This window comes from Periplaneta americana, chromosome 15 (genome assembly GCF_040183065.1).
Source record: "Periplaneta americana isolate PAMFEO1 chromosome 15, P.americana_PAMFEO1_priV1, whole genome shotgun sequence".
Classification (NCBI taxonomy): domain Eukaryota; kingdom Metazoa; phylum Arthropoda; class Insecta; order Blattodea; family Blattidae; genus Periplaneta; species Periplaneta americana.
Genome location: NC_091131.1, coordinates 38,775,428 through 38,799,896, shown reverse-complemented (window position 1 = coordinate 38,799,896; position 24,469 = coordinate 38,775,428). Strand labels below are relative to the sequence as shown.

Sequence of the window (24,469 nt, the reverse complement as noted above, 5' to 3'; positions counted from 1 at the left end):
TCTCTCCCTTGCTCTCTCTTAGACACTGCGCGGTACAACCCCTATTCTCAAATCTTTTCTCACCCTCTCTTCTCTTTTCTCGTCGCTTCACCCCCTCACACCCTCTCCCGATATATTTTCCTTACTTGTTCTGTGCGCAGACGTTCTACATGCGCCGACCTGCTCGCAAGACTTCGCCTCTCGCGGCGTCGTTTTCTCCACGACGCTTCCACCCTTCCAACACTCCCCCCTCCCTCTCCTTTTCTCATCCCTCCGAGCACCCCTCTCCTTATTTCCAGTGGTCCTCCCTACCTTCCTTCCCTAGAGGGATAGAAAAAAAAAACCCTCACTTGCCTTGCCTTCGTCTATAGTAGGGAATTATTTTTTTCAACCCCTCCTACCCCCTTACGCTGCCGAGATGCGAGTTGAGGTAAGGGTGAAAGTGGGGGAGACTAAAAAGAAGAGGGGAATCGCCGTGTGAAGGGCCGGCATAGAGAGGGGTGGTGGTGGCGGGGAGGAAATAAGAGTACGGCTCGGGGTTGAGGCGACGACTAGCCGTGGCCACGAACCTTCTGACCAGGGGGTGCGTCAAGGAACACCAAGACGGGGCAAGTGTCCGCCGCGGTGATTACATGATAATGATGCTCATAATAATAGTAGTTTATAGTTGTCAATTTCTTAAGTAACTATTCGTAGCCATTCTCTTAATTTGTCTTCGCAGTTAGCAGAACTTCGAATATATCTGAAAAACTTTACGAGAGTACACCCATCTGTTTATTTTTTCTCTCTATCGAAAGTTAAAAAAAGTTTAAAACAATACAGGAAGGGAGTCTAAAAAAATTCCAACAAAATTAGAAACAATGATTTTAATTCTCACAGTGAATTTCAGCATTGGGATTTTGGTAAAGACATACCACTAGCCCTTGTTTGTAAGTGTCCATAAAGTTTTTTTTTTTTTTTGTACTAGTTTTTCCTCTAAAAAACTGAGTAGACCTATAAAATGCTTTACTGTACACCTCTTTTCGTGCAATACTTCCCTTCAAAAACAGTTGAAAGTAGAATGTTAGTCGTCAATCGTAATTCTTTAAAACTCTGTAAAAGTATCTGTCGGGGCATTGAACTTCTAGTTGATACAAAGATACAACATTATTGGAAAAAATAAAGTAAAAATAAAATCAGACGCCTTTAAGTAACAAATGAAATGTACCACTAAAATAAATAAGATTTCTTCAATTTTCATAAAATATAATAAATATATTTTTCGTAGTCAACTGATAATTAAAAACAAAATCAAACTTAGGCTCTATGTTATCTTACAATATGCATGCGTGTTTGTTACTTTAGGTGAAAAATCCAATATTGGAAACCTCTTCTGTAATTAATAAATTTAATCATTGCTTACAAAACGAATAAAATCTTAAGTAATTATTTTAGTCACAACAATGTGTGGAAATAAAAATAAGAACAAGGTAGGATACGGTGGTAAAGATATTGACAATAGTTCTAGTAATAGTAGTAGTAGTAGTAGTAGTAGTAGTAGTAGTAGTCGTATGGGCGAATCCAGAAATGCATATAGAGTGTTAGTTGGACGCCGGAGGGAAAAAGACCTTTGGGGAGGCCGAGACGTAGATGGGAAGATAATATTAAAATGGATTTGAGGGAGGTAGGATATGATGATAGAGACTGGATTAATCTTGCTCAGGATAGGGATCAATGGCGGGCTTATGTGAGGGCAGCAATGAACCTCCGGGTTCCTTAAAAGCCAATAAGTAAGTAAGTAGTAGTAGTACCTAGTAGTAGTAGTATTAGTAGCAGCAGTAGTAATAGCAGTAGCAGCAGAAGAACTTGACTTCAGTCGCATTTCTAACGGAAGATTCTGTACTTAGCGTGTTCCGTAAGCCACCTATTCGTAACTTTTCCCATAAATTTTTCTTCGTTATGTAAGTTACACTCAATCTGAAATAAATGTACTCCTGAATTTACCATTAAAAACCACCTAATTAGAAAATATGTTCAATTAGCAAAGGATTTGAAACATTTAACAATAAAATTAGTAATAAAATAACATAAATACAATTTAAAATAACTATCAGATAGCTAACCACTACTAGGCTACTAATAACATTAACAATATCTTCTTGATGTTTTCATGTCCTACACATTATTCTGAGTTTAATTTTGACCTTTTTTTTCCCCTCGCATTGTTTTAAGTCTAAACACACACGTGGCTGGGCTCTTGTAACACAGGGTCAACACGACGAGGAATCAAATACGACATGATAAATCTCTTTGAGAAGTAGCAAATATCTGTGCCCAAGCTTGGAAATTAAACCAGCACAGTGGCTCTAATGTTATGCCTTAGCTACAGCGCTTATTATTATTATTATTATTATTATTATTATTATTATTATTATTATTATTATTATTATTACTGGCGTTGTTTCAGAATTTAACAGTTCCTATGGCACACATAATTTACCTCAAGTCGTAGGCCTATAACCTATATGTTCTAATGGAAAAATGAGTACCGATAAATATTTTTTAATACTTATTTATAGTCGCTTTAGCTCCTAGGTCATATCGCGACTATCTTTATTTAACTGAAAATTAGTAATATTCAGACGAGAAAAACCAAGAGAAGAACTTCGACTAAATTAATCGAGATTTAACAAAAGTGAGTTTAGTGAGTTACCATACCCTACCGGCATAACTCAGTCGGCTAAGGCGCTTGCCTGCCGATCAGGAGTTGCGCTCGGACGCGGGTTCGATTCTCGTTTGGGCTGGTTACCTGATTGGGTTTTTTCCGAGGTTTTCCCAACCATAAGGCGAATGTTAGGTAATCTATGACGAATCCTCGGCCTCATTTCGTTATCACCAATTTAATCGACGCAAAATAACCGAGTAGTTGATACAGCGTCATTAAATAACCAAGAAAAAAAAACACCGACCATCCTCTCTAGATAATTAACTTTCTTACAACGTGATGTTTTAGTATTACTGCCCGCTACATTTAATGCAAAATATTTATTTTTATTTTTTTTAGGCAAACAAATGATTGACTGCGTCTATGGTCTGGTGGAGAGCATGCTGGCTTCCAGAACTGGAGGTTCCGTATTCGATTCCCGAGTTCGGCTCTCGGGTAATTTTCCTTAAAGAGGAAAAGTTCCCTTCGTGTGTAGAGCCTGGAAAGCGAGCGTGTCAAGTTATTAATTAATCAACCTTCAAATAAATTACAGTAACTTATATCAGGACTTTTGTTGAACACGTTTCAACGTTTCAGCGTTGACAAAGGAACGCGATCTAAACAAACCAGAAAGTCCTAAGAGCTTATAGTTATCAAACAATTAAAGAAAATTGATAATCAATTCTTTTCGATCCGTTATCAAAAAGCTGTCCTTCGGTAGACCTATTGGTAAAAGATCCAATAAACATGTTCTAATCTCCTTGCCTTATGTTGTGATGGAATCGATTCTTAGCTCCAGAACTTTGGATTTCTCTCGTTTATATCATGGTGCTAAAACCGAAAATTCTGACACAAAAATCGAGGAAAATTCCTGTGCGAAGATATTTATCTTATTAGAGCTTGTTACTTAATTCTTAACGACACTTTTAACCACGATAGTCGTGATTACTATCCCCTCCCCCCCGCCTCTAATGGCAAGACCTTTAATTTATTATTCTCTCCGACTACGAGTGTATGAGCGGCTCACAGATGTCGTTAGTGTTGAGAAGCGTAGACTAAAGGTCTAATAATGAAATTAATAACTTAAAATCTGCCGTATGCCTACGTTTACATTCTGGAAAGCTTCCTAAGTAACAGAAAATTCAAGGTTAAAGTAAATGGGCAGAGAAAGCCATACAGGCAGGTGTACCTCAAGGAGTAGTATTAGGTCTACCTCCAACGTCCTTCAATATTTTTTTATATAGCGGATTTCCCTCAACATGAAAATTGTCATTTTGCACATTTCGAAGATGACACTTTAATTTAGGCTATACCACAAATAGATATTCAAGAAGCTTGCACTAAAATACAAAATTATGTAAATAAATTTGAACCGCACTTTTTAGAAAGGAACTAAGTCAAAATATGCTACTTTTCTGAAGAGCAAAAGAAACTTATTTTACGAATAAATACCAGTTTACCAGCGCCGTATATAAATATCAACTTCATGTTAAAGATACAGGGTGAGGTTTGACTATGTGTTTTTCTCTGCCAATTAGTGCGCATTGAAAGTATTAATAATTTCATCAGTTAAAATAAAAATCGCAAATTTTGACTTAGTTCCTTTCTAAAAAGTGGGATTATTGAATCGTGGGTCCAAAACTGGAAGATAAAAATAAATACATCAAAGAGTTCAGCTGTAATTTTCACTAAAAGACGTCCTGAACTTTCCTTTGAATTAAAGATTTTTAATGAATCTATTTCAGAGAAAATGAAACAAAATATCTAGGCATTATATTAGACCACAGATTAACGTTCAAGTCTCATTTTAATAAAAGGTTTATAATATTTTTCAAGCTTATACCTTATTTTCAATTCATAATCTCTGAGTTTATGGTCAAAGAAAGTTTGCTAATCAGATAAAGTAGACCTATATTTTATGCATTTCCAGGATGGTCAGCGTTTAATAAAAAAATTCATGTCTAAACTACGTGGTGTTCAAAGAAAAGTTGTCCGTACAGTTAGTGGGGCCAACTATCATACACCAAATAAATTTCCCGCGAAATTTCAGGCATCGAGTCCAATGAATATTATTCACAGAATTTACTAAAGCAGTTCAATACATCAATTGTTTACTAAGTGAAGATCAAATAATTATTTAAAACATCATATCTAATTGCAGCCACACGTATCTATCATCAGTAAATAATATCAAATAACCAACAGGAAGAAAACTATGTGTTCAACATCAGAGACTAGCTTCCAATAGGAGTAAAAAATTATACAGCTGGATCTCTATATCAAAACCCATCACCGAATCAAGATGCTGGCTGGCTGGCCACTTGGTTCGTCAAAGACTATCCAGAGTGCACCACAAGCTGTGAATTCACATTATATTCATAATTATGATGTTGAAATCTTGGGACGTCACAGTGAAAGTGATGTTGGTCGTATTCGGAGAAAAACCTTTGTGTTACCTGGACCATGTAGCTACATGCCCAGCACATGTTATAAATTCAAAGTAGAGGAAGATTTGAACACGGACCCTCTAGCTTATAAGCCAAGCGCTCTAGCTCTGAGTCACCGTGGAGAAATTCATCCAAAATTTTATATTTGAGAAAACTGTATACAGGGAAAATCGGAACTAATGTCATTAATTTCAGGGAGTTATTCTTTGAGATATTTCAAACAAAAAATTAATACAATTTTTCTCGTTTTTGCTTTCTTTCCGAGATAAAAATTGTTTTATATGAAACATTTCATCACGTGTTTTGGGAAAGCCATTGATTCAATTTCCGATATACTCAGTCAGTTTAAGAGAGCAGTGTATCATGATAATAAACAATTGAAAGAGTTTCAGTTTTGTCCCTTAAGGGGCTAGGTACAGCTTACAGCAGTAAAATTTTGGAAATATTCAACATTTTTTTTTCCTCCATTACTGTTTCTTGTACAATAATGAAAATCAGTATGTGTAAAACACTGTCCTTCTGCTATATCAAAAAGAATATTTTTGTGCGAGATCGTGCGTATTTGCTTGTTTTCCGCACAGAACAAATACGCGGTAAGTGTGAAATACCACATTCAATATTCCCAACGTAACACACATAACAATTTCCCTCTTCTTACCGCTTAAGCGCGACATTCATTTTACTGCTTTAGGCTTTTAACATATTATTTTTAGAGACGTTTAACATAGCAATAATTATAAATTGGAAATTTACCACTGCAATTTCACCTAAATTGCAATGTTAATTATTGTTTTTAAATATTTGCAAAAATTAAGTAAAGTCTACTACTCCACGAAACTTATTGCATTCCTGATACAAGTAACATTAAGGAAGCCGTGAAAAAATCAACAAGATTCCAGATGCCAATGTTATTACTGCAATATGTTATATAAATAATATTGTTAAAATATTAAAATGAAAAATAAATCATTACATAACCTTACCGTTTGTTTTAAGTTCGCATTTATAGACTGGGGGGGGGGGGAAAAAGACAGACGTATATCACGGCCTGCTGGAGTATAGTAAAAACAGAAAAAAATTTATAGCAACAATGTTGAAGAAAGATATTTTGGTTTTCCGAAGTTGCCGTCATTAAACAGAAACCAACATGGAGATTTCATTGCAACTAATTAGAAATTCGTCTTTCAGGTATGTAATAAACGATCTTCGCACAAAATAATGTACGATACACGAGCGGTATGTTTGTTTTCATGTTCTCGGAAATTAAAAAAGCTCAACTACGTTTCGCTTTTTCAATCTTTTCCTCGACCATGAAAACGTCAACATACCGCTCTTGTAACGTATATTACTATTACAATTTAGAAAAAAATTATTTAATTTTTTTTTTTTCAAAATTCAGCTCACTGTGCAGTGATGAAGCGTTTCCCACATAACTCAACCTTTTTGTGTGTATTTATGTATGTCATATCTACAATATGATGCAAGATCACTTCTCTACCTTTGATAGATGGTCTGATAAAAAATAAATTCATTTAAAAACGGTCAAATATCAATATTTTTTTCTAACTCAATATAAAAGAAAATAATGCTATATAATTATAGTAGAAAGCGCATCATATTGTAAACACGAGTTTCAGCACTAAAATAGGCCTAAAAGACAGAGAACATGAAAAAGTTTAAGAGTTATGAGGGAAATGCTTATCATTGCACAGTGAACTGCCACCATTTTGAATTTAAAAAAAAAATATATATATATATATATTTTTTTTTAAATCGTAAAAATATTTTTTTCATATAGCAAAAGGACAATGTTTTACTCATACGAATTTTCATTACTGTACAAGATACAATAATGGAGGAAAAAATGTTAAATATTTCCAAAAATGTTACTGCTATAAGCTGTACCTAACCTCTTAAATGTGTACAAATTTGATCTGAACAAATGTAACATTGTAAAATTCCTTTGCAGAACGAAAAGTTACATTTGTTCGGATCAAATTTCCGCACATTTAAAGGACAAAACTAAAATTCTTTCAATAATATATTATCATAATATACTGCTCTCTTAAATTGTCTAGGCATATTGGAAAGTAAATGAATTGTTTTCCCAAAACACATTGTAACATATATATATAAAAACATATAAACATTTTTTTACTCTAAAAGGAAGCAATGACGAGCAAAATTGTATTAAACTTTTTTGTTTGAAATATCTCAAAGAATAATCCCCCGAAATTAATGGCATTGCCTACGGTTTAACTTGTACAGTATTCCAATGTCAATGGCATATAAAATGTCGGCGAGATTTAACATCTAAATAATTAGGCCTACTGTTCAAGTAAAAGAACATTAAATATTCACAATGAAATAGCCTACAATTATTTGCATTTACTCCTTTTTTGCCTATAATTTCTATCGGAGACTTTTGAAAAGAAGTTGTTGAGAGTAGATTGTGACATTTAGCACGAGAGAGAAAACTGCACAACTAGCAGCTGACACGAGGTTTCCTTTACTAACATCCACTCCACCCCGTCTTCGCAGAAAAGAGAGGGAGATACACTAACCCCCAAGAGCAGTGTGGAAGTTGCGGCCAGTTCCAGAACTATCCCGGTGAGAAGGAGGAACACACACACATACATACAAAATCACACACTCACTCTCAACAAACGTAGGTGTTAAAGTTTTTCAAAACAGTCTCATTATCAGACAAGATAGAGTGCCGTTCCTTCCTATACGATGCAATTTTAATTCTCCGCTTCAACGTGTTGGAAGTGCCTAGCAACCATAATATTTCCACATTTTAATTACATTCAATTTTCAACAAAACTCTAGAATAATTCCTGATTCCTCTGAGATAAAATTTAACAGAAATTTAACAGAAATATGAATTCATTTCAGGCTATTGAGCAATGAATATTCAACAAAAATTAATAATAATAATAATAATAATAATAATAATAATAATAATATCTACGGTTCAAAGAAATCCTCTAACAAACTTCTATAAAGCTGCTAAAGTGGTCTAGTTGCTAGCTGGGCTTATAATCCTGTGGGCCCGGTTTCGAACCTCGGTGCAACCCCGATTTATAACTTGTGTTGGGCAAGCCCGTGGTCCAGGTAACACAGGAGTTTTCTTCGGGAGTTCCGAACATTGCAACAAATCTCCATCATCATCGCGGGTCTATGCCCAAGGTTGCGGGTTCGATCCCGGGCCAGTTCGATGGCATTTAAGTGTGATATAACCTCTGCAGTTGCGAGCGTCGTTAAATAAAACATAACATCCTCGCGGGTGTAGCGTAGACCAGCCTCCTATGGCGCATAATGAGCAACGACTCTGGCGGTAAAGTGGTCTGCAAAACTGGCTTCAAATGGGTGAATGACGAACAGTCAAGTGACCGCCATTAGTAAAAATAAATAAAGAAAGAAACTTCTACAACGTTCAATCTTCTTACATCATTGGATTATATGTAGGTCTGTTATTACTTTGTTTCTTTTTACAAATTTTCCCTTTGTTTTTATTCCAAATACGCCAACATTTCTACGATCGATGCAATTTTGTCATTTACGTTACTTTTATGAATAGCTGATTTCACGCAAGAATCTGTAGTCGAATTAGGTCTACATTACTGAAATTTATAAAAAAATTGAAAGTGTAATTGTAAGGAATTTGTAGCTCATTCTGCATAATGTATTATTCGTTGCTGGGAAACCAATTTGCGGTTAAAAAAAAAGAAACCTGATTTTGAAAAAAATCGTAATACACAAATTATTTATATCACCGCTATTTAACTAAAATTACATAAATTATAAATTATTATGAATGTAGTGAACTTATGGACATTTTAAAACTCCTTTGCTGAACGAAAAGTTACATTTGCTCGGATAAAATTTCTACATTTAGAGAACAAAATTTGGAAGTGATATAAGTTAACTGTGCAAATTGAAAGGGGAAAAAGAACAGCTACATTAAAAATAAATAAAAACCTATTACGCGTTTTGTAATTAAGTACATGTTTAATTAGAAAATTAGGCTGAAAGTTTGTGTAATTTGACAACAGCGCATCGCCGACTCATTTACAAATACACACATGAGCTGACATCTGAATAGCAGCGTTCTGTCCTTTAGTCACTGCAGCAGGGTTGCCATACTTCATAATGACAAGAAATAACGATACGTGTTATTATTTTTACTTAATTTGTAAGAAAACCGTCCATTTTATTTAAAAACTGGAAAGAGATAAATTATTTCTTATCAGTTTCTCTAATGATAATATTACAAATTACAATCGTACGGATAGTATATATATCGAGAAAACAGTGTTAACATTTAAGGGATATTTTTTCTGAAAAAAAAAAAGTATTCATTTGTCTGTTAAAATCAGCGCAGTTAAGAATTTTATTGTTACTTCCAGTCTGTACAGAAACATAGGCTATATAAACATAACATATCGTCCCTCCTCTGTCAAACTAGCGACCCTGTACTTAAGGTCTATATTGTGCCATTTAATAGTACAATATAGACCTTAAGTACAGGGTCGCTAATTTTACACTTTCGCTAGTTTGCCAGAGGAGGGACGAATGTACCCAATATTTCTATGACTACTGCGTGGAAAACCTTAAGGAACATTAAGTAGAGAATCGAGGGAGACGGACCACGTAGGAAACCATGTTTATCATACACTCATGGAAAAAGAGAAGTGTTTCATATCTAGAAAAAAAAAAAGACTTCAAAATTGTTAAGGTTTTACATAATTCTCCTATGTTTCATCTAACTTCGTCTACACAATTTTAAGTGTGATTTACAATAATGTTATCTCAAATTCTTTTCAACTTATGGGAAACTGAGTACGGATATCAGAATTTTATCTAATATCAATATTGCAAGTGTTACTTTTTTATCGCTTCGTTGCCAGGCATTGCATTTTCAGAGGAGAGAAATGTAGTCTATAAAGGATAAAGTTTTACAACACAAAAATATCATTGTATTCGGTATAAAATGCTTCATGGAAAATTTATTATAGCAAGATACAATTTCTTGGAACTAATATATAATGTTCAAAATTCCGCTAGAATACTCATAATTTTTGTGTTGTCTTTACAAAAAAATCGTCAAATATACTTAAATTATACACCTATTAAAGGAATTTTTGTCTTTGCTTATTTCACCTAACGACACTGCACTATTGTCACCATTACAAGCAAGGTATGTAGTCTGAGATTTATGGTCGTCGAAATGCCAGTGAGAAAGATTCTCCTTTCATTTTTAATTCATAACTGCTCTACTATCACCATATCTCCACTTAATATGTTCAGTATAATAGCAGAAAAAGGCATTAAGCATTGAAACAATAAAGTAATTCAATAGCCAACTCGATTTGTGAATTTAAATGAGAAAAAATTTAAGATATTAGACTATTTATATACAGGGTGTTATTTTTAAGTTTAGGAATGAGTAGGCTACGCCTACTTGGTTCTGGACTAATTTTAAGTTGATTTAACTCAATGTATCATCTTAGACAAAAAAAAATGGTCGGTTGCCATAAGTTTCGCTAAGTCACCTTCGGAAAATATTGGTTGATTTCGTGAGATCTTAGGCTCTCACGTGAATGAATTTCTTACTCAATACTCCGTTCTTTTTTTTTTCCGTTGCTTTGTTTGTTGCTTTTTATGTCTGTTTATAATAATAATAATAATAATAATAATAATAATAATAATAATAATGATAATGATGATGATGCTTTATTTATTCTCGCAGAGTTAAGGCCGTGAGCCCTTCACTTCCACTCAACCAAAGGATAAAAAGGAAATGCATGATAATTCAAGTGCTATAAATAATATATAACAAAAATATATTTAAACTGTAAATTAGGTTCAAAATAAACATTCTTTCCACAGTCGTTTGAACCAGGCGCTGCCCTAAGTTGTACTTTGACAAATTCATGTTATAAGAGATCGAATTTTAAAGATAGCCTGTGATGCGGAATTATTCTATGTATTATTCTATCAGTTCGATGCTCTTCTTGTTAATATAAACACTAAACTTTCTTATATAATAGGCCTATACAGGATGATTCATAAATAAGCATGGTTGTAATGTAGCAGTAAAAACAAGACTAAAATACGCAATAAGTTTTTTTTTGTGAAAGTGTTTTATTTCAGAGTTATGTCGCAGTGAAATGGATAGGTCGTGGAGGACCAGTTGGTTGGCCAGCCAGGTCACCGGACATAAACCACATCGGTCGTCTGAAGATACTAGTGTACCGTCACTGACATTCCGGTCAGAGCAGAAGTGTAGCGACGAAATGAACGTAGCCATGAAAGGTTTCGGAATTGAATGAGTGAGGTCACAAAATCACTAAGGCGGCGAGCACGTCTCTGCCTAAAATTTCAGAAAAATCGTCTTCGATCGCTTATTATGCAGCCCTACAATGTAATTTTTGTAAACTTCTTGAGAGAAATTACTTCAAGTTTTTGTTGAGTTCGTTACTGTTTGTTTGCTACATAACTCTGAATTTAAAAACTTTCAGGAAAAATGTTATAGGGCGTTTTAGTTTTGCTTTTACTGGTACATTTCATCCATATAATATTTACACTTATTTATAAATCACCCGGTATCTCATTTTGATGTGATTTAAATATAATATTATTTTAGCTCCTGTTGTATAAGCAACAAAAATTTAAGACACAGGGTATTCTATAGCACGCGACACTTAAAGTTTTTGTGATTAGAAAAGTGGAAAAATGGTCTAATTTTCAGAGGAAAGATAGTTTTGAATGTGCAGAATTCATATAGGACATCAGTTGACTTGAAACATATAGCAAACAATTTAAAGGAATTGATCGATGTAGATAACCTAAAAAAGTTTGACACTGAAAAAAAAAGAGGTAAAACCCTTAAAAATGAACGCGAAATGCACATTTCATTTCACTTAGTATATGCAAGGCATAGGCCTACCAAAAGTCTAAACTAATCTATCGTAACCTGTTACAGATTAGTATATATAATGTATACGGAAAGCCTAACCTGTCACAGAATCCCGCACCGTAGAACCACAGTCTAGTATATTCAGTCACGAAGCTCAATCCGTAGGGAATATGCATCCATAGATAGTTGCTAACCACTAGGATCGCTACTGTCGCCTCATCACAGACAATGCGAAATAGTACCGGCACAGTCTATTGTTCCTAGTACCTTCAACAACTCAAGCTTCGTGACTATATATACTAGACTGTGATAGAACTTAGAAAAATGCAAGCTGGAAGTTTAAGTGTCGCGTACTATGGAAAAGCCAAGATACAATTTGATAGTTTCAAAATAAAGAAAGCATAGATTACTGTTTAATAAAATTTCTATAAAGTTTGTGAACAATAATTCAAAGAATTTATAAAACGTTTCTTTTCAAATAGATGATATGATTTTATTGGCTGCATTGGAGCCATAGTTGAACGCAAATAGCAGGACAAAAGAAATTAGTCTAAGAAAATCTTCCTTACAATTTTATTATTTTGAAAGAAAAAAATCACAGGATATATCCCAAGAATAAATTCTACAAGAAATTCGCATATGACAGGAAGGAAATATTGGCTGGCGATCCTACGAAAATTATGGAATTAATAATAATATTTTATTTTATTCACAATATATAAAACTGTATATAACAATAAGCTATATTCTCAACTTGAGAGAATCTTAAGTCTTGATATACAGTTTCACTTGGTGAGCTGTCGTCAGATGTTTTGACAGAGTGTCTTGCTGAAACCTTGTATATAAATTTAGAAATTGAAATTGCATGCAATTCAGGTCGTATAGGCTATATAAGAAAATTACCATACAAGAATTGGGCAGCTTATTACACAAAAGTTTCGTCCGTCATTACTAAAATAATTAGAGTTTTCTTTTTCACTAAGGACAGATTTTATTAGCAAGGAATTTATTAATGTCATTACATAATACATCAGCCTATAATTTTTATTATACTTTTCTGTATACAACAGAGCCTTTCTTTTTGGTTGAACGAGCGCCAATTCGTATATTTACTGCTGTTGCCTTCGAGGCCATATTCTGAGAAATAAATAAACATAAAACTGTGTCAGTAAAAGCTAATTAACTTATTTTCATCCTTTTGAATTATGTTCTCGATTCTATTATTATTATTATTATTATTATTATTATTATTATTATTATTATTATTATTATTATTACTTACTATTGATATTTCAGAAAGCTATATTTCATATGAAAATAAAGACTTTAGTTGAGACTACTGTAAGACAAACAGGTATAGGCCAATTAGGACGTAACTTGTGATAGATTATTACATTTTTACTAAGTTACACTACTTTTAACCAATAAACCGGTACAGAACGACGTGTTTCAACCAATCATAGCTACATTCTACAATTTTTATCATCTCCCTAGCATTTGTTTCTTTGTTTACCAACGTTGCACTTTGAATAATTCTACATTTTAAAATAATTCATATATATTTCATCATCCTTGATTAAAACTTTTCTATAAATTTATCTTGTTTATATTATTTAGGTCATGTTATAGTTTCTGCTGTATGAGATTATGGATATTCACGTTTCAGAGATTGTTTAATATATACTATATATATATATATATATATATATATATATATATATATATATATATTGATAATTGAAGTGGAATGCAACTGTTTTAATAAAAATGAAACTGAATCAACAAAGCCTTCTTGACTAGTAATCGTCCATAGTGTTCAATGAAGATTGTATAGTTCGCACAACTGGTAAAAAGAAAATAGCTAATCATAACACACTACTGCCATCTAGCGGGATATTTGTAGTGATGAGATGGTAAAATACATTTTCAAGGCAGTTTATAATTTTGGTAAGTCAATTAATGTTTTATTGTATTTTATTGTCGTTATATACTTTCTTCTAATCGTGTAGTATTCAATTAAATCCCATCTGAGTTTTGCTTTTCTCTAGATAAATGAAAACCTCTAATGAAATTAGCCACTGTAGATTTATTTTCCTATTTTTAGAGAGCAAAATTGCATTAAAAACCTTTAATACAATTTTGAGTAGAAGTTTTTATAATACAGTCAAGAATAATTAATATTTAAAGTAGACTATATTCGTTTAATTATACGAATGAATAATTTTCCTTATTTTAACTGTTTTCCATCGGTTTGTATTAATTTAACAGCAAAAGAACACAAAACAAAATAATACGGTTTAATTTTTCTGTAGGGAGTTGTCTTGGGAACAGTAATAATGCTTCAGTGAAATTGATTTTACACAGTTTCATACGGATTGTTTCCCGATATATTATCTTATCTATCTTCGAGAGATTATTTACGGTACTGGTAATTACAATACTGACTACTTCAATCTAACACGAGAACTCTGCAGCAATTTCTTATTACATACATGGCATTACATAATGTAATTATATCTGTTAACATTCAAGATTTTCACTGGTAAATAGAACTTAAAAAAATTATAATTTCAAAAATACAATTTCGAGTGTCCTTTTTTTTTTTGCTCGGAAATAAAAAGTATACACCGAACCATAATATTACCACAGTCTAGTATATACAGTCACGAAGCTTGAGTTGATGGGGTTGCTAGGAACAATAGACTGTGCAGTTACTATTTCGCCTTGTCTGTAATGAGGAGATAGTAGCGATCCTAGTGGTTGGCAACTATCTGTGGATGCATATTTATTACATATTGAGCTTCGTGACTGTATATACTAGACTGTGATATTACAAAACAGCAATTAAGAGAAAAAAATCATAGCAACCAAACAAATGACGATTCAGTTTCTGGCTAAAGCGATAAAAGCAAAAGAAAAATGATGAATCAGTTATCTATATTGTGAGTACCCCTCGATCAACTGTTTCATATTCATGTCGGAGGTTATTCAAACATTACAATAGCGTTCTCTTTCATTTAGTGTTTGTCAGAAACATGGCAGGACTCATATGATATGGATAATACTGTACTTATATTTTAGAAAAATAAAAATCAGACTAACTGAATCAAAGGAAAATACCGGTATCACTAAATTCTGTTTTAAAAATATATAAACATTTATTCTTCTCACGAAACACTATTTTTTCTATTATTATTATTATTATTATTATTATTATTATTATATTATTATTATATTATTATATTATTATTATTATTATTATTATTATTATTATTATTATTATTATTATTATTATTATTATTATTATTCAGTTTCAAAGATTTACAGAAACTGTTGGTACAGCTTAAAATGTATTTCCATACACCAGAAAGCCACTGTAACTGAAATAGCCGTGTGTGCAAACATCTATATCACAATGTTACTTCCTAACGAATTTGATTTGAAGAATTTCTGCAGGAAATTAAACGATATTGGATACAATATGATCTAACGTATAATACCTTCCGATGTTTTAGGGGAAGAAGGATATATGTCGAATTTAATTTACGAGATTGAAAAGATATACGTTTGCTTCTATACTGGCTTAATTCCATTGCAGTTAGAGAGTATTATTTACTTAATTTCTCTATTTAAGAACAATAGCAACTCAGAGACGACTAGATTCTGTGACGACGATAATAGTCCAATGAAGGGGGGGGGGAAGTGCTTCTTGTTGCCCACGTTGTCAGAATTTCACAAAGCCATATGCGTATATACCTATTTTAATAGCTAACAGCGTCTAAAATGTCTAAAAAGTCTTATTTAACCATTCTAGCAAAACTTAGAAGATAGAATTATATAGCCACATTGCAAAAATATGCATTCAAATGGGGTAATGTACGTATGCGTATACTGTTTTGGAAAATTCCATTCCATTATCTGTTAAACGTTGAACGTCTCGTGTCGTGGCTGCATGGTCCAAGGCGTCAAGTCGTGGACTAGCAATAGGAAATGAGCGCTGGTTCTAGTCTTCATGGGGCAAGAAATTTTATCATGAAATCTCGACTAGTGTATAAGACCGGTGCCCACCCAGCATCGTGATGAATTTGGGGAGCTATGATAGGTAGCGAAATTCGGTTAAGAAAGCCAGCTACGGTCAGCGCGTCTGGCCGCGAAACCAGGTGGCCCGGGTTCGATTCCCGATCGGGGCAAGTTACCTGGTTGAGGTTTTTTCTAGGGTTTTCCCTCAACCTAATATGAGCAAATGCTAAGTAACTTTCGGTGCTGGACCCCGGACTCATTTCACCGGCATTATCACCTTCATCTCATTCAGACGCTAAATAACCTAAGATGTTGATAAAGCGTTGTAAAATAACGTACTAAAAAAAAGCCAGCTATAACAGCTGGGAGGGTCATCTTGTTGACCATTTATTACCCCAATACTAAATGGATGATAGTTCACCTCAGCGAGACATATAGACGTGAGGTCAGCAGACGGCTGGCAAGTCTTGACCCTCCATGGGCTGTCACGGATTATTATTATTATTATTATTATTATTATTATTATTATTATTATTGGTTAAATATTAACAGTCTAAGCCTATATCATATAATAAAGCATAAGTGTTATCTAATGATAGGCCTAAAGAAATGTTGCTATTGGCAATCAATTTCGAATACTGAAAAATAGAACTAGAGAAAGTAGCTTGAAGTGTGTAAAATTATGAGAAAAACTAGTCTGAAGATTATAAAACTATGAGGAAAACAAGCGTGAAAATTATAAAACAAAAGGAAAATAAACCTGAAAATTACAGAACAAGGAGATAAACCTGGAGTTTATAAAATTAGGAGAGAAACTAGTCTCAAGATCATAAAAGGTAAAGGTAAAGGTATCCCCGTAACATGCCATGAAGGCACTTGGGGGGCATGGAGGTAGAGCCCCATGCTTTCCATGATCTCGGCACTAGAATGAGGTGGTGTGGTCGGCACCACGCTCTGGCCGCCTTTTACCCCCGGGAAAGACCCGATACTCAATTTTATAGGAGGCTGAGTGAACCTCGGGGCCGTTCTGAAAGTTTGGCAACGAGAAAAAATCCTGTCGCCACCTGGGATCGAACCCCGGACCTTCCAGTCCGTAGCCAGCTGCTCTACCAACTGAGCTACCCGGCCGCCTCAAGATCATAAAACAAAGAGAAAAACAAGCCTGAGGATTTAAAAAAATAAAGATGAAAGGAAGTCTGAAAATATATAAGTAGGAAAACTAGCCCGAAGTTTATCAAATTAAGAGAAAAACGAGTCTAAAGATTATAAAAAAGAGGAAAACAAGCCTGAAAATTATGAAAGGAGGAGGAAAATTACCCTTAAGTTAAAAAATTTAGGAGAAGAACTAGTCTAAAAAAATAAAATAAAGAGTAAACTAGCCTGAAATGAATAAAATTAGGATAAAAACTAGTCTGAAGTTTATAAAACAAAGAGGAAAACAAGCCTGAAAATTATAAAACAAGGAGAAAACTAAAACGAAGTAAATTAGCCTGAATTTGTTGGGATGGAAATTAGCGTATAATGAAAGAAGGAGACAAACCTGAAGTTTGAGAAAAACCAGTCTGAAGGTTATAAAAGAATAAGGTAAACTAGCTGAAGTTTAGCCTATAAAACAAGGAGGTAAACTACCCTGACGGTTACAAAACGAGAAAAACTAGTCTGCAAGTTATAAAATAGGGAGAAAAACTAGGCTGAAAATTATAAAACAAGAGAAAAACTAGTCTGAAGATTATAAAACAATGAGAAAATCTAGTCTGAAGGAAATAAACAATGAAAAAAACTAGTCTGAAAGTTATAAAATAGGGAGAAAAACTAGGCTGAAAGTTATAAAACAAGAGAAAAACTAGTCTGAAGATTATAAAACAATGAGAAAATCTAGTCTGAAGGAAATAAACAATGAAAAAAACTAGTCTGAAAGTTATAAAAAAAAATGAGATAAACTAATCTCAAGGTTATAAAACAATGAGATAATCTAGTCTGAAGGTTATAAAAGAATAAGATAAACTAGTCTGAAGGTTACAAAACGAGAAAAACTAGTCTGAAGGTTATAAAACAATGATATGAATTGGTCTGAAGGTTATAAAACAAGGAGAACTATTATGAAGGCTATAAAACAATGAAGAAACTAGCCAGAAATTTATAAAAGAGAGAGGAAACTGGAAAACAAGGAGGAAAACTAGCCTGAAGTTGTTTGCAGGGAAATTAGTCTGTAATCAAGGATGGAAACAAGCCTGAAAGTTATAAAACAAAGAGAAAAACTAATCTGAAGGTTATAAAGCGAGAAGGAAATTAGCCTGAGATTTACAAAACAAAGTGAAGAACTAGTCTGAAGGTTATAAAACAGTAACGAAACTAACCTGAAGTTTACAAAACAAGGATATGAACTAGCCTGAAGTTTATAAAACAGGGGGAAATTGGAAAACGAGGAAAACTAGCCTGAAGTTGTTTGGAGGGAAATTAGCCTGTAAACAGGGAAGGAAACAAGCCTGAAAATTATAAAACAAAGAGAAAAACTAATCTGTAGGTTGTAAAGCGTGAAGATTTATAAAACAAAGTGAATAACTAGTCTGAAAGTTATAAAACAATAACGAAACTAACCTGAAGTTTATAAAACAAGGATCTGAACTAGCCTGAAGTTTATAAAACGCGGAGAAACTAGAAAACAAGGAGAAAAACTAGGCTGAAGTTGTTTGCAGGGAATTTAGCCTGTAAACAAGGAGGGAGGAAACAAGTATGAAATTTATAAAAAAAAAAGGGGGGGAAAACTAGTCTGAAGTTTGTGAAACAGGGAAGAAAACTAGTCTGACGTTTATAAAACAGAGGAAAACTATCCTGAAATTTATAAAACAAGGAGGGAAACTGGCCTGAATTTTTTTTGCAAGGAAATCAGTCTGTAAACGAGGGAACTAGCCTGAAATTTATAGCTTAAAACAAGGATAACATACCTAATCGGTAAAACGAAGAAGAAGGTGTTCGGATAAATTGGTAGTCAAAATAGGTAGTGATAAATTAATTTATATTGTACCCAGAGAAAGTTAATTGATCTAAAATTACTTTTCATCAAAACACTGTAGACATTATAAATGTTCAATAATTTCTATCGAAGAAAGTTTTATGCAGTTAATACTATATAAACCGAAACTAGATGAAATTTTCCTACTGCACTGTGCATTTTAAAATCCATTTCTCATACTTTTCTTTCGTAGGGACGTAATATAACAGACATCATGACCTTAAAAAAGTTTAACATCGTTAATAATGCAATTAAATCTAACAAACAGCCTTAGCAACGAAATATGCACGAAATTACAAACCTCTACAAAACTAAAGGTGATATAAATTAAATTAATATTTCAGTTTCAAATCGGGATATTTGACACAGTCTCGTAAAATTGAAAGACTTCTCACTAGTTGCCATAAGAACTAGGACTGAGAGAAACAAGTGAAAGTAAATAATATGATGCGCGAGTTATGATTCCCAACTGGTCACGTGCTTTGAACTTCTGTCAATACGTTAAGCGTTGTTAAAATAATCCAAGTTTCTTTAATCTCTGATTAGAGGCAAAAATTAGTAACCAACGCCATCTGATTTCAAAGTTTGAAACTATTTATTTCTTCCGTGTTCATTTAGGATTACAAACTAACACTAATCATTCACAAAGAGCGAAACTCTTCGATTATGTGGTAGGCATGAGGCAAGATCACAGTTTGAGACAATACAGTACAAACACTGTAATGGATATAATTTACCTATTCCCTGTAAGAAGTAATGTACAATATACAGTGTATGTAAATATAGGTCTAATTACTACTTCTCCACCGGGAAGTGAACCCAGGTATTACAGGAAAAATGCTACCGCTTAAACCATAGGGTAGTAACGAGATACTTACTTACTTACTGGCTTTTAAGGAACCCGGAGGTTCATTGCCGCCCTCACATAAGCCCGCCATTGGTCCCTATCCTGAGCAAAATTAATCCATTCTCTATCATCATATCCCACCTCCCTCAAACCCATTTTAATATTATCTTCCCATCTACGTCTCGGCCTCCCTAAAGGTCTTTTCCCCTCCGGCCTCCCAACTAACACTCTATATGCATTTCTGGATTCGCCCATACGTGCTCCATGCCCTGCCCATCTCAAACGTCTGGATTTAATGTTCCTAATTATGTCAGGTGAAGAATACAATGCGTGCAGTTCTATGTTGTGTAACTTTCTCCATTCTCCTGTAACTTCATCCCTCTTAGCCCCAAATATTTTCCTAAGAACCTTATTCTCAAACACCCTTAACCTATGTTCCTCTCTCAAAGTGAGAGTCCAAGTTTCACAACCATAAAGAACAACCTGTAATATAACTGTTTTATAAATTGTAACTTTCTGATTTTTTGACAGCAGACTGGATGATAAAAGCTTCTCAACCGAATAATAACACGCATTTCCCATATTTATTCTGTGTTTAATTTCCTCCCGAGTATCATTTATATTTGTTACTGTTACTCCAAGATATTTTAACTTCTCCACCTTTTCAAAAGATAAATTTCCAATTTTTATATTTCCATTTCGTACAATATTCCCGTCACGAGACATAATCATATAACTTACTTCGTCTTTTCGGAATTGACTTCCAAAACTATCTCTTTACTTGCTTCCAGTAAAATTCCCATGTTTTCCCTAATCGTTTGTGGATTTTCTCCTAACACATTCACGTCATCCGCATAGACAAGCAGCTGATGTAACCCGTTCAATTCCAAACCCTCTCTGTTTTCCTGGACTTTCCTAATGGCATACTCTAGAGCAAAGTTAAAAAGTAAAGGTGATAGTGCATCTCCTTGCTTTAGCCCACAGTGAATTGGAAACGCAAGTAACGAGATATACAAGTACACGACTTCTTATAATGAAACTAGTAACGAGATATACAAGTTTAGTTATAAGAAGTCGTGTACCAAATAGAAATATCTTTCATGTCAGTTTACAAATCGTTTAAAATGTAGAACTTCTTTAACTTCTAACTTCGTCAAATGGGACTACAGAGGACCCTATCACGTATAGGCGTCCCAACAATACTGTTGGGTGCCAAGCGTCATATGCAATCTTCCATCCCTGTCGCCACTTTAAGGACCCAATTTTTTAAGTTTTATACCTCCCACGTTTGATAATAGGCCTACCACTTTTTTTTTTATTATCTCGGATCTTGTTTTTCATAACACATTCCTTTCAGTGATCTTAGTTTTTTTATTTGTGCTGCTCAATCAGAGCAATTCCTAAAATATTTGTACAACGAAAAATGATAGAGAATTGTTCTAGTGTCATATTGTGTTGTTTCAGTGAAACTTAAAAAACAATCTTCACAAGTTTCCATAGCAACAAAAAAGTAAATACCGGTAGTGACTAATATTGTTTTTAAAGTTTCCCAGGAAATTTGACTAAAACTCACATTAGTAAACATAATATATTCATTTATATTGTATGTTTCCATAACGACTACAACAGAAAATAACAAATGAAAGTGACTCGAAATCTGTGGCCAAATTTTCCAAGTAGACACATGTTAGTCTTCGTGATTTGTCAGTACATTCATCATCATCGTTGAAAGAGTTTGAAGATAAAAAAAATGAAAGCAGAACTGGCATACGTAACAACGGAATATAGGTCTATATATTAGGGGCCTATATACTAGGAAATCGTAGACTATTGAAAAACAAAAGACGACAGAAAAATTATGACTAAACTTAATGAAATCCCAAACATTTTAAACTTTGTGAATCATTTCGAATAATGATTAAAACTTAAAAAAAAAAATTGAAAGCAGAACTGGTCTATGTAATAACGGAATATAGGCCTAGGCCTATATATTAGGGGCCTATATACTAGGAAATCGTAGACAATTTAAAAAAAAAGACGACAGAAAAATTATGACTAAACTTAATGAAATCCCAAACAGTTTAAACTTTGTGAATCATTTCAAATAATAATTAAAACTGAAAATAAAAGAATTGAAAGCAGAACTGGTCTATGTAATAACTGAATATAGGCCTAGGCCTATACTTATATTAGGGGCCTATATACTAGGAAATCGTAGACTATTGAAAAACAAAAGACGACAGAAAAATGACTAAACTTTGCGCGCTTAATGAAGTCCCCAAACATTTAAAACTTTGTAAATCACTGCCAATAATGATTAAAACTGAAAATAAAACAAGTGAAGGTGACTAATTTAACTTGTGGTTAAGTTTCCGCCTTCCCACGTGTCTTGTGACGTCTATCAATACATTAGTAAGGCATGTGTCAGTGAAAGAAGAAGAAGAAGAAAATGGACGAAGCGTGTGTATGACGTACTCACTTGTTTCCATACTGAGTCCAATACCGATTTGTACGGTCGCGGCCGTTAAGGGAGAACACTTTAACCGCCCGGGCGATTCGAACTTACGTCAAAATGACGTTTCAAAGCACATCAACACAGCTAACGCTCTATATACACACACACATTAACACTACGGAAATTTTCATACACTAAACACCACGATGTTATCTACGTAATAAAAAGAACACTGTACAATACAAGCATTGAATAATCTTCCGACAAAACACCTGCATGCTCAAGCGGATGGACACTGCATCTTCGGAACAAAAACTCCAAGAAGCTGTTCTTCTTCCCTCTCCTGGCCTGCCCCTCCCCCTTGTGACTCCCTCCTCCACCCTCCCCCCACCCATTTACTATCTCAAGGCACCCCGTAGCTTCACGTTCTCTCTCTCTCTCTCTCCCTCGCACACATCAGAGTACCTTCCTTTTTCCCCCCTTTGAAGCCATTCTATTACCATTCCTGAAAATATTGATTTGACATTTCAAAACGTTTTTCGCATGGTGTTATAATGCCAAGAGATAATTAAAGAACTCTGTGGAAGACGGAGTTATCAAACGATTGGCATCTTCATGCCACAAGCAATGTGTTAAGTGTCGCTAACAATTTTGTATGTATGTATTTATTCACACTGCAGTGGGTATATACCCGGTGGCAGTGGTAACTAATTACACTCCATAATGACAATAATAAACTCATTAATTAAAATACAATTAATAATAATACTAATAATTAATACTAATAATAATTAATAATAATAATAATAATAATAATAATAATAATAATAATAATAATAATAATAACACGGAAATTTTACTTTTTAGCAAGTAAAGCGATCGGTTTGGAAGTAAATCCCGAAAAGACAAAGTATACGATTATGTCTCGTGATCAGAATATTGTACGAAATGGAAATATAAAAATTGGAGATTTATCCTTCGAAGAGGTGGAAAAATTCAAATATCTTGGAGCAACAGTAACAAATATAAATGGCACTCGGGAGGAAATTAAACGCAGAATAAATATGGGAAATGCGTGTTATTATTCAGTTGAGAAGCTCTTATCATCCAGTCTGCTGTCCAAAAATCTGAAAGTTAGAATTTATAAAACAGTTATATTACCGGTTCTTCTGTATGGCTGTGAAACGTGGACTCTCACTCTGAGAGAGGAACATAGGTTAAGGGTGTTTGAGAATAAGGTGCTTAGGAAAATATTTGGGACTAAGCGGGATGAAGTTACAGGAGAATGGAGAAAGTTACACAACGCAGAATTGCACACATTGTATTCTTCACCTGACATAATTAGGAACATTAAATCCAGACGTTTGAGATGGGCAGGGCATGTAGCACGTATGGGCGAATCCAGAAATGCATATAGAGTGTTAGTTGGGAGACCGGAGGGAAAAAGACCTTTAGGGAGTCCGAGACGCAGATGGGAGGATAATATTAAAATGGATTTGAGGGAGGTGGGATATGATGATAGAGACTGGATTAATCTTGCACAGGATAGGGACCAATGGCGGGCTTATGTGAGGGCGGCAATGAACCTTCGGGTTCCTTAAAAGCCATTTGTAAGTAAGTAAATAATAATAATAATAATAATAATAATAATAATAATAATAATAATAACAACAACAGGAAATATAATAAATTAAATGAAACGATCACTTAAAATAACATTTGAAATAAATCTAATTTGTGTCTTAAAACTAAGATCGAACGAAAACCCACGAGTATATGTTCATATCTGTACAAGTACCTTTCAAATGACACTCATTTCGCTGTCAACTCACTCACTGCAATGGAACTACGACACATTTCACTGATTCTATCCTGATTTCACTAACACTTCAAAAACATTTCACTGTTAAAATACTATGCACTGCCACTATAAACTATAAAACTTCACTGACAGGAACATGTTTCACTTACACAGCACACTTCACTGACACGACATACTTCTTCACTGATACAACACACTTCACTGACACAACATAATTCTTCACTGATACAACACTTCAATAACAACATATCATTTACACCCTTTAAATACTGTGTATA

The 24,469-nt window shown here is 33.9% G+C and overlaps 1 protein-coding gene across 8 annotated transcripts in view; it reads right to left on the bottom strand.

The window, feature by feature from the left end:
• The window catches only part of dati (datilografo), an 811,390-nt gene that overhangs the window by 567,189 nt on the left and 219,732 nt on the right, over nucleotides 1-24,469 (bottom strand). Inside the window, exon 1 of one of the 8 annotated variants that reach the window (XM_069846940.1) lies at nucleotides 22,394-22,749. The exons of the other annotated variants lie outside the window; for them this stretch is intronic. The gene's annotated coding sequence lies outside the window, so the exon portion shown is untranslated. Of the gene's footprint in view, nucleotides 1-22,393; nucleotides 22,750-24,469 lie in introns of those variants that run through there. 8 annotated transcript variants of the gene reach the window in all.